General features: G+C 35.9%; 1 long non-coding RNA gene across 1 annotated transcript; it reads left to right on the plus strand.

The window, feature by feature from the left end:
- The first annotated feature begins 392 nt into the window (after positions 1-392).
- On the plus strand, positions 393-2902 carry LOC148789244 (uncharacterized). The gene is made up of 3 exons (XR_016063076.1): positions 393-1171; positions 1690-1753; positions 2638-2902. It is a non-coding gene; the product is annotated as an uncharacterized LOC148789244 (long non-coding RNA).
- The last annotated feature ends 7509 nt before the right edge of the window (positions 2903-10411 follow it).

Consider the following 10411-nt stretch of genomic DNA (forward strand, 5'->3'; position numbering starts at 1 on the left):
ATTTATTTGCTATCCTAAAAGATAAAGGATTAAAATACGGAAGATATAGGACGAAAATTATATCTAATCTAAAATTACATCTAGTAGCCTTAACATTTATTTTCGTCCAATAAATAGATCAATCAACATATTAGTAAAATTCTTGAGATTTGCTAACTTTTGCAAAAAATATAGAACGAAAATTCATATTTACCCCAATTAATTTATTACAAACTTATCGCAGTCCAAATAAATATTTTCTAACTAAACTACGTTACATGCTAATGCATGCGAGGAGATGTATCTTTACTCTTATAAAAGTAATTTGATTAAAAATATTTTATTTGACTAACAATAAATCTGCAATAAGTCAATTCGAGATGTCTATAGATCTTCATTCAAATATTTTGTCGATATATTTGTTAGATGAAAATAAATATAAAGAGTAATAGGTTGGGCTGTGTAACTATCCCTTTATACCATACAAGTATATTTATGATGACTACAACAAAAGTACAATCTTATCCTCCAATAAGTTAACAACACGTGTTTGTTGTTTTCTGGCGATGGGCCACTTGGTAATTTGCTTGATAGGTCATAAATGTGTAGCCTTCTTTTGATCCTTCTTGATTGAAAAAAATCCCATTTTACTACAATAAATTCTTCTTTCTTCCATCATAATGAAAATTCCACTTGATTTATTAATCTGCTGGTGGGACTATAACGATGAAGTTGGGGCAATATTTCAATAATTTTGACAAAATGAGCATCCAGTGATGGTGTGACGTCCGTAGAATTTTTTATGTAATTGGGAGACTAATTGGTAATTATTAGAAATTTAGATATAATTAGTAAATAAAATTATAGATTGAATTTGGAATATAATAACACTTGAACGGATTAAATTGGAGTTCGTTATAATATTTGGGGCAAATTATAGTAATTAAGAAAATGAAAAGGATGTAATTGGTATTTTAAGAAAAGTTTAATTAAATATAAAATAATAATAATGTTTTATGTACATAAATAATTAATATATATATATACAAAATGAGGGAGATTTTGATTGAGGCGGTGGGGCCTCTCTTTCCACTTTTCCTCATTTTAAAACATACACACCCTTACACAAACTCACACACACACCGTCATATTCCACACACACTGTCGCACACACATATTGCCGAGGAGAGAGGTACGGATTTTATTACTTTAATTTATATTAATTTATATAATTATATTATTTAATTAGTCCTTTTATTAAATGTTGATTATATTGAGCGGTGAACTATTTAATCGGAGTGTTTTATGATTTTGGCTATTTATATTAGTGTCAAATTAAATATCATAATTGCTATAAAAATGATATAGTTGGGTAATTAAAATATTAGATTTGTTAGATTTAATTATCCTTATAGTTAATTTATACAATTCCATCGGAATGATTAACCAAATATGTAATTCTATGTATTGTTGCTTAATTAAATTGCATAGCAACGGTAAATTGACAGAAAATTCATAGAAATACTTCGGATGTTATATTTTAGAAATATTATGTTATTAATTAGGGAAAGGAGGCTTCAGTGGTAATATAATTTACGAATGTTATTAAAAATGATAGTTATAAATACATAAGGGGTTTAATTAAGTGAATTCTTATGAATTATTTGGTAAATTAAATATATTGATTATACGTGTTATAATTTATTATAGGACGTGACGACAAGATAGAGAGTTGAACAGTCCCTCGTGAATCGAAGTATTTTGGGGATTTACGGTAAGTATAGCTAATTGGATTTATATATAATATATATCTATATGTGTAGTATTGTATATATTATATATGTTGATTTCTTGGATGCGAACGTGGATTTGGCTTTATATTATTATGCGTGGCTTTCGTATATTGACTGTTTATATAATTAGTTGTGGATTATTTGCTAGATTATCATAATATTGGTGAAATTGTTACTATGTGATATGTAAGGGTAATGTAGAGATATGTGGGATATGATTATGTGATAATGATATAATTGGTTGTTGATGAAATCAAATTGAGAGTTGTTATTGAGAAAGTGATTATTATAAAGAATAGAATGACGATTGTGAATGGAAATAAAAGATGATGCTTACCTAGTTGGAAACACAGTCAATGGTTTATGAAAATGTGATTGATATTGAGATATGAAAAATATGTGAATTAAGCTAGGTACCATGGCGCGCAGGGTACCGGGGTATTCCGGGGCAGCAGGGAATATCCTGTGCTTGTTAGCTACACACTGGGGTGGTGTGGGGGTACCATGTTTGTTGTGATGTCCTGTGCTATATTGCTACACAGCTGAAGTAAAAGAGTGTGGGGATATCACACAACGGGTATCCTGTGCTGTATATGATATGATGATGGCCGGCGAAATCATTGACTGATGTATACCAATTAGAGTAAGTGGGGCCCTTAACTAATAAACGATAATGTTGAATATTGTGTCATAGATTGATTTATATTTGTGAATAGGTATTACTGCTTATATTTGTTGTTGCTATTGATAATGACTGTTAGTCGATGTGACTGCAAGTACGTGAAATTGTTGCCTGTATGTATATATAAACTGATCAGCTATGCTTATTGAGTAGGCAGCTCATTCCTTGCCACGTACTTTTCAGGAGATAGGTCACACTGACTAGCCACATTGACTTTGAGCGGTGCCGTTGTCTTTATTAGGTGGGTCAGCCGTGACTTCTGAAGCCAAAGTTTTTGATTGTTGGGTTGTAAATATTCTGGTCTTTTATCGGGATTTATGTTTAAAGTTGTGGTATGATTTTTCTTGAGGTTATGTACACGAGAACATGTAGTGAGGGTAAATATTACTTTTGGTGATATCTAATACCTTTTGTGATATATAATATTATATTGATAAATTAGAATTTATTTTACTGGTTGAAAGAGAATTACTTATAGAATGAGTTCTGATTAGAGAAGGGATGAAATAGTGATAATTAGATGTAGCGAGTAGGGGGTGCTACATTGGGTGGTATCAGAGCAGGTCTACGTTTCTAGGGTAATGATTGTGAGATGTCTTTAATGATTGAATTCTTTAATGTAGGATGGCTTCTCAAGGTACACGTGCTGACCCAGTAGCTAATAGAGAAGAGTCAGCGGAGTCCGTAGAGGGCTCAGTGGCACCTGCAAGTGCAGGTGGGGTGGAAGTAGGTCGAGAGGGTGCTGGTTTCTGAATTTAGTGCAAGGGGATGATCAGACAGTGGCAGAATATGAACTCCGTTTTGCCGCACTAGCCAAATATGCACCAGAAGCAATTGCAACGCAGGAGGATCGTTGTTATCGTTTTGAGCAAGGGCTACGACCGGAGATCAGAAGAGGTCTCGCAGTCAGAATTACAAATTTTAAAACTCTTGTTGAATCGGCGGTTCGGATGGAAGAAGCAGTAATGGAGGACAAGAAGAAGGGGGAAGAGAAGAGGAAATCAACATATGCAATAGGGGAATCGAGTAGGTTGACCAAAAGGGGAACCGGTCGCTCATTCTCAGCGGGAAGTGGGAGTTTTACACGTGGTGGTCCCATTTTTCGAGGAAGTAGTGGACAGAGGTTCAGGGGATCCACGGGCTATAACAGAGGTTCATTCGAACGCAGCTCATTTGCTACGCCTTCTACTGGATCAGGAAGGGGATTTGGACCGAGTCATGGTCGAGGACCAATTTTTCCTCCGAGCTGTTCTGCCTGTGGAAGACAACATCAAGGGCCATGTTGGCGACGGGAGGATATATCGAAGATTTGTTATCGCTGTGGAGGTAGAGGACACATTGCCAGGAATTGTTCCAGTCAGACTATAGGCGGGGTTGAAAGTGTTACTAGCGGGACTCAGAGCCAAAGCTGTGTTGGGAGTAGTGACAGGGGAACTGGGAGAGGTAGAGGCAGAGGTAGAGGCGCGGGTAACAGAGATAGTAGCCACACTATTAGTAGCAGTATGAGGGGGCCTGGAGCACAAGGTACTTAGGGACAGACCCAGGCAAGGATATATAACATTACTAGAGAGGAAGCCCCAGCATCGAATGGCGTGATATCAGGTACGATATTGTTATATGACATTGCGGCTTATGTTTTGATTGATCCTGGCTCTACACATTCATATATTTCATCCGAATTTGCATCTAAAATACCGGGAGAGAATAGTCCGTTGGGATGTAATTTGATGGTTTATTTGCCCGTGGGAGGGGGTGTGATAGTGAACAGTGTTAGAAAAGGGAGTTTAGTGAGAATCGGAGATGTAAATTTACCTGTAGACCTTATAGTGCTGGATTTGAAGGAGTTTGATGTGATTCTGGGGATGGATTGGTTAGCGCAACATAAAGCAATAGTTGACTGTTATAAAAAGGAAGTAATGATCGAATGTTCTGGCGAATCAAAAGTAATATTGGTGGGGGATCGTCAGGTAGTACCAGTTTGTGTAATATCAGCTATGGAGGCAAGACGATTGATGTTAGAGGGTTGTGAAGCATATCTAGCCCATGTGGTAGATACCGAAAAGGTTAATCCCACGTTAGAAGAAATCCCAGTAGTGAGAGACTTCCCTGAAGTATTTCCTGATGACTTACCAGGATTGCCACCGCATAGGAAAGTGGATTTTGCCATAGAAACTCTTCCAGGAGTTGCCCCAATTTCTATTGCGCCGTACAGAATGGCTCCAGTGGAATTACATCAGCTCAAAAAGCAAATCGAAGAATTATTGGGGAAAGGGTTTATCAGGCCGAGTACTTCGCCGTGGGGAGCACCAGTGCTGTTTGTGAAGAAGAAAGATGGGAGCATGAGGTTATGCATCGACTACCGGCAATTAAACAGAGTAACAGTGAAGAATAAATATCCATTGCCGAGGATTGATGACCTGCTAGACCAGCTAAAGGGAGCTACAATATTTTCAAAGATCGATTTGAGGTCTGGGTATTGGCAGTTGAGGATTGCAGAGAATGACATACCGAAGACAGCTTTCCGTACTCGTTATGGTCATTATGAGTTTCTGGTGATGCCTTTTGGGTTAACAAATGCACCAGCGGCATTCATGGCATTAATGAACCGTACATTTCAAGAATATCTGGATCACTTCGTTATTGTGTTTATAGATGACATTTTGGTATACTCGAGGGATAGAGATGAGCATGAACAACATCTGAGGATGGTGTTGCAGATTTTGAAAGAGAAGGAATTATATGCTAAGTTAAGCAAATGTGAATTTTGGGTAAATCAGGTGGTTTTCCTTGGGCATGTAGTATCTGGTGATGGGGTTATGCCTGATCCTTCAAAAGTAAAAGCTATTATGGAGTGGAGAGTGCCAAAGAATGCCACTGAAGTCCGAAGCTTCTTAGGGTTGGCTGGATATTACAGGAGATTTGTTGAGGGTTTCTCTATAATTGTCGGTCCTCTAACCAAGTTGCTAAGAAAGGGGGTAGAATTTCAGTGGACGGAACAGTGTCAACAAAGTTTTGATGAGTTGAAGAAGAGACTGACCTCCAATCCAATTTTGGTGTTGCCATCTGGTAGCGGTGGATATATAGTGTATACAGATGCTTCTAAACGGGGTTTGGGATGTGTGTTGATGCAAAACGGAAAGGTAATTGCTTATGCGTCCCGTCAATTAAAGAACCATGAATTAAATTATCCTACACATGACTTGGAGTTAGCCGCGATTTTGCATGCACTGAAGATCTGGAGACATTACTTGTACGGAGAAAAATTTCAGATCCTTACTGACCATAAAAGTTTGAAATATATCTTGACACAAAAGGAATTGAATTTGAGACAGAGAAGATGGATAGAATTGCTGAAGGATTATGATTGCACTATTGACTTCCATCCAGGGAAAGCGAACGTGGTAGCAGATGCCTTGAGTAGAAAGAGTTCAAGTACATTAGCCAATCTGGGGAGTCACAATCAGACATTGCTACTGGAGATGAGGTCTATGAATACGAAACTAGAGGTTGATCAGGTAGCGGGTTTATTGGCAGCCTTGCAAATTAAGCCAGACTTTGTGGATCAGATCAAAGAAGCACAGACTCGAGATGCTTTCTTATTACGAATGTTGGAAAGAATAAGACTTGGTAAGAAAACAAATTTTTCAATAAGAGCTGATGGAGTAATAGCGAATGGGGGACGAGTTTGTGTGCCTGATACGGATGGGTTACGCGAAGCGATTTTGCAGGAAGCTCACAATTCACCATATGCGATGCACCCTGGTACTACAAAAATGTATCGAAATTTAAGACCCTATTACTGGTGGCAGACAATGAAGAAGGATGTGGCTGAATTTGTGGCTAAATGTATGACATGTCAGCAAGTAAAGGCAGAACATCAGGCACCAGCAGGTAAACTGCGACCTCTATCAATACCAGAATGGAAGTGGGAGAAGATCACTATGGATTTTGTCATGGGGTTGCCACGAACATTCAGAAAGCACGACGCTATTTGGGTAATTGTGGATAGATTGACAAAATCTGCTCATTTCTTGCCGGTACGAGTAACTGATTCTCTGGATAAGTTAGCTGAATTATACATTTCTGAGATAGTGAGATTACATGGAGTGCCTGTATCGATTGTGTCCGATAGAGATCCCCGATTTACCTCACGCTTTTGGGAAAGTTTACAAAGGGAATTGGGCACAAAATTGCATTTTAGTACCGCATTTCATCCTCAAACAGATGGCCAATCAGAAAGAACGATACAAAACCTAGAAGATATGATGAGAGCTTGTACAATGGAGTTTAAGGGCAACTGGGATGATCATCTACCTCTAATGGAGTTTGCATATAATAACAGTTTCCACTCTAGTATCGGTATGGCTCCATATGAAGCTTTATATGGAAGAAGGTGTCGCAGTCCGATTTGTTGGGATATAGAAGGACTAAGACAACTAGAAGGTCCTGAACTGGTGCAGGAAACAGTGGAAAAGGTACAGGTAGTTAAGAAGTGTTTGAAGGCAGCACAAGATCGACAAAAAAGTTATGTTGATCAACACCGAAGGGAGATGGAGTATGAAGTAGGTGATAAGGTTTTCCTGAAGATATCTCCTTGGAGAGGAATTCTGAGGTTTGGCAAGCAAGGAAAGCTGAGTCCGAGATACATTGGGCCGTATGAAATTATTGAAAGAATTGGACCACTGGCGTATCGACTGGCATTACCGGCAGAGTTGTCACAAATACATGATGTTTTCCATGTTTCGATGCTGCGACGATATCGGTCTGATCCTAGCCACATTATTCATGAGCCGGAGATAGAGATTTCCAAGGAGTTAACATATGTGGAGGAGCCTGCAGAAATTTTGGATAGAAATGTAAGGAAATTAAGAAATAAAGATATACCGATGGTAAAGGTAAGATGGAGTCATCATTCCCCGAGGGAGGCGACTTGGGAGGTTGAGGAGCATATGAGAGAGAAATATCCGTATTTATATCTAATCTAAAATTATATCTAATCTAAAATTACATCTAGTAGCCTTAACATTTATTTTCGTCCAATAAATAGATCAATCAACATATTAGTAAAATTCTTGAGATTTGCTAACTTTTGCAAAAAATATAGAACGAAAATTCATATTTACCCCAATTAATTTATTACAAACTTATCGCAGTCCAAATAAATATTTTCTAACTAAACTACGTTACATGCTAATGCATGCGAGGAGATGTATCTTTACTCTTATAAAAGTAATTTGATTAAAAATATTTTATTTGACTAACAATAAATCTGCAATAAGTCAATTCGAGATGTCTATAGATCTTCATTCAAATATTTTGTCGATATATTTGTTAGATGAAAATAAATATAAAGAGTAATAGGTTGGGCTGTGTAACTATCCCTTTATACCATACAAGTATATTTATGATGACTACAACAAAAGTACAATCTTATCCTCCAATAAGTTAACAACACGTGTTTGTTGTTTTCTGGCGATGGGCCACTTGGTAATTTGCTTGATAGGTCATAAATGTGTAGCCTTCTTTTGATCCTTCTTGATTGAAAAAAATCCCATTTTACTACAATAAATTCTTCTTTCTTCCATCATAATGAAAATTCCACTTGATTTATTAATCTGCTGGTGGGACTATAACGATGAAGTTGGGGCAATATTTCAATAATTTTGACAAAATGAGCATCCAGTGATGGTGTGACGTCCGTAGAATTTTTTATGTAATTGGGAGACTAATTGGTAATTATTAGAAATTTAGATATAATTAGTAAATAAAATTATAGATTGAATTTGGAATATAATAACACTTGAACGGATTAAATTGGAGTTCGTTATAATATTTGGGGCAAATTATAGTAATTAAGAAAATGAAAAGGATGTAATTGGTATTTTAAGAAAAGTTTAATTAAATATAAAATAATAATAATGTTTTATGTACATAAATAATTAATATATATATATACAAAATGAGGGAGATTTTGATTGAGGCGGTGGGGCCTCTCTTTCCACTTTTCCTCATTTTAAAACATACACACCCTTACACAAACTCACACACACACCGTCATATTCCACACACACTGTCGCACACACATATTGCCGAGGAGAGAGGTACGGATTTTATTACTTTAATTTATATTAATTTATATAATTATATTATTTAATTAGTCCTTTTATTAAATGTTGATTATATTGAGCGGTGAACTATTTAATCGGAGTGTTTTATGATTTTGGCTATTTATATTAGTGTCAAATTAAATATCATAATTGCTATAAAAATGATATAGTTGGGTAATTAAAATATTAGATTTGTTAGATTTAATTATCCTTATAGTTAATTTATACAATTCCATCGGAATGATTAACCAAATATGTAATTCTATGTATTGTTGCTTAATTAAATTGCATAGCAACGGTAAATTGACAGAAAATTCATAGAAATACTTCGGATGTTATATTTTAGAAATATTATGTTATTAATTAGGGAAAGGAGGCTTCAGTGGTAATATAATTTACGAATGTTATTAAAAATGATAGTTATAAATACATAAGGGGTTTAATTAAGTGAATTCTTATGAATTATTTGGTAAATTAAATATATTGATTATACGTGTTATAATTTATTATAGGACGTGACGACAAGATAGAGAGTTGAACAGTCCCTCGTGAATCGAAGTATTTTGGGGATTTACGGTAAGTATAGCTAATTGGATTTATATATAATATATATCTATATGTGTAGTATTGTATATATTATATATGTTGATTTCTTGGATGCGAACGTGGATTTGGCTTTATATTATTATGCGTGGCTTTCGTATATTGACTGTTTATATAATTAGTTGTGGATTATTTGCTAGATTATCATAATATTGGTGAAATTGTTACTATGTGATATGTAAGGGTAATGTAGAGATATGTGGGATATGATTATGTGATAATGATATAATTGGTTGTTGATGAAATCAAATTGAGAGTTGTTATTGAGAAAGTGATTATTATAAAGAATAGAATGACGATTGTGAATGGAAATAAAAGATGATGCTTACCTAGTTGGAAACACAGTCAATGGTTTATGAAAATGTGATTGATATTGAGATATGAAAAATATGTGAATTAAGCTAGGTACCATGGCGCGCAGGGTACCGGGGTATTCCGGGGCAGCAGGGAATATCCTGTGCTTGTTAGCTACACACTGGGGTGGTGTGGGGGTACCATGTTTGTTGTGATGTCCTGTGCTATATTGCTACACAGCTGAAGTAAAAGAGTGTGGGGATATCACACAACGGGTATCCTGTGCTGTATATGATATGATGATGGCCGGCGAAATCATTGACTGATGTATACCAATTAGAGTAAGTGGGGCCCTTAACTAATAAACGATAATGTTGAATATTGTGTCATAGATTGATTTATATTTGTGAATAGGTATTACTGCTTATATTTGTTGTTGCTATTGATAATGACTGTTAGTCGATGTGACTGCAAGTACGTGAAATTGTTGCCTGTATGTATATATAAACTGATCAGCTATGCTTATTGAGTAGGCAGCTCATTCCTTGCCACGTACTTTTCAGGAGATAGGTCACACTGACTAGCCACATTGACTTTGAGCGGTGCCGTTGTCTTTATTAGGTGGGTCAGCCGTGACTTCTGAAGCCAAAGTTTTTGATTGTTGGGTTGTAAATATTCTGGTCTTTTATCGGGATTTATGTTTAAAGTTGTGGTATGATTTTTCTTGAGGTTATGTACACGAGAACATGTAGTGAGGGTAAATATTACTTTTGGTGATATCTAATACCTTTTGTGATATATAATATTATATTGATAAATTAGAATTTATTTTACTGGTTGAAAGAGAATTACTTATAGAATGAGTTCTGATTAGAGAAGGGATGAAATAGTGATAATTAGATGTAGCGAGTAGGGGGTGCTACAGATGGCCCTTTAATTGGGGTGGCAAATGC

Source organism: Sesamum indicum, linkage group LG2 (assembly GCF_026168435.1).
Source record: "Sesamum indicum cultivar Baizhima isolate 11 linkage group LG2, ASM2616843v1, whole genome shotgun sequence".
Lineage (NCBI taxonomy): Eukaryota > Viridiplantae > Streptophyta > Magnoliopsida > Lamiales > Pedaliaceae > Sesamum > Sesamum indicum.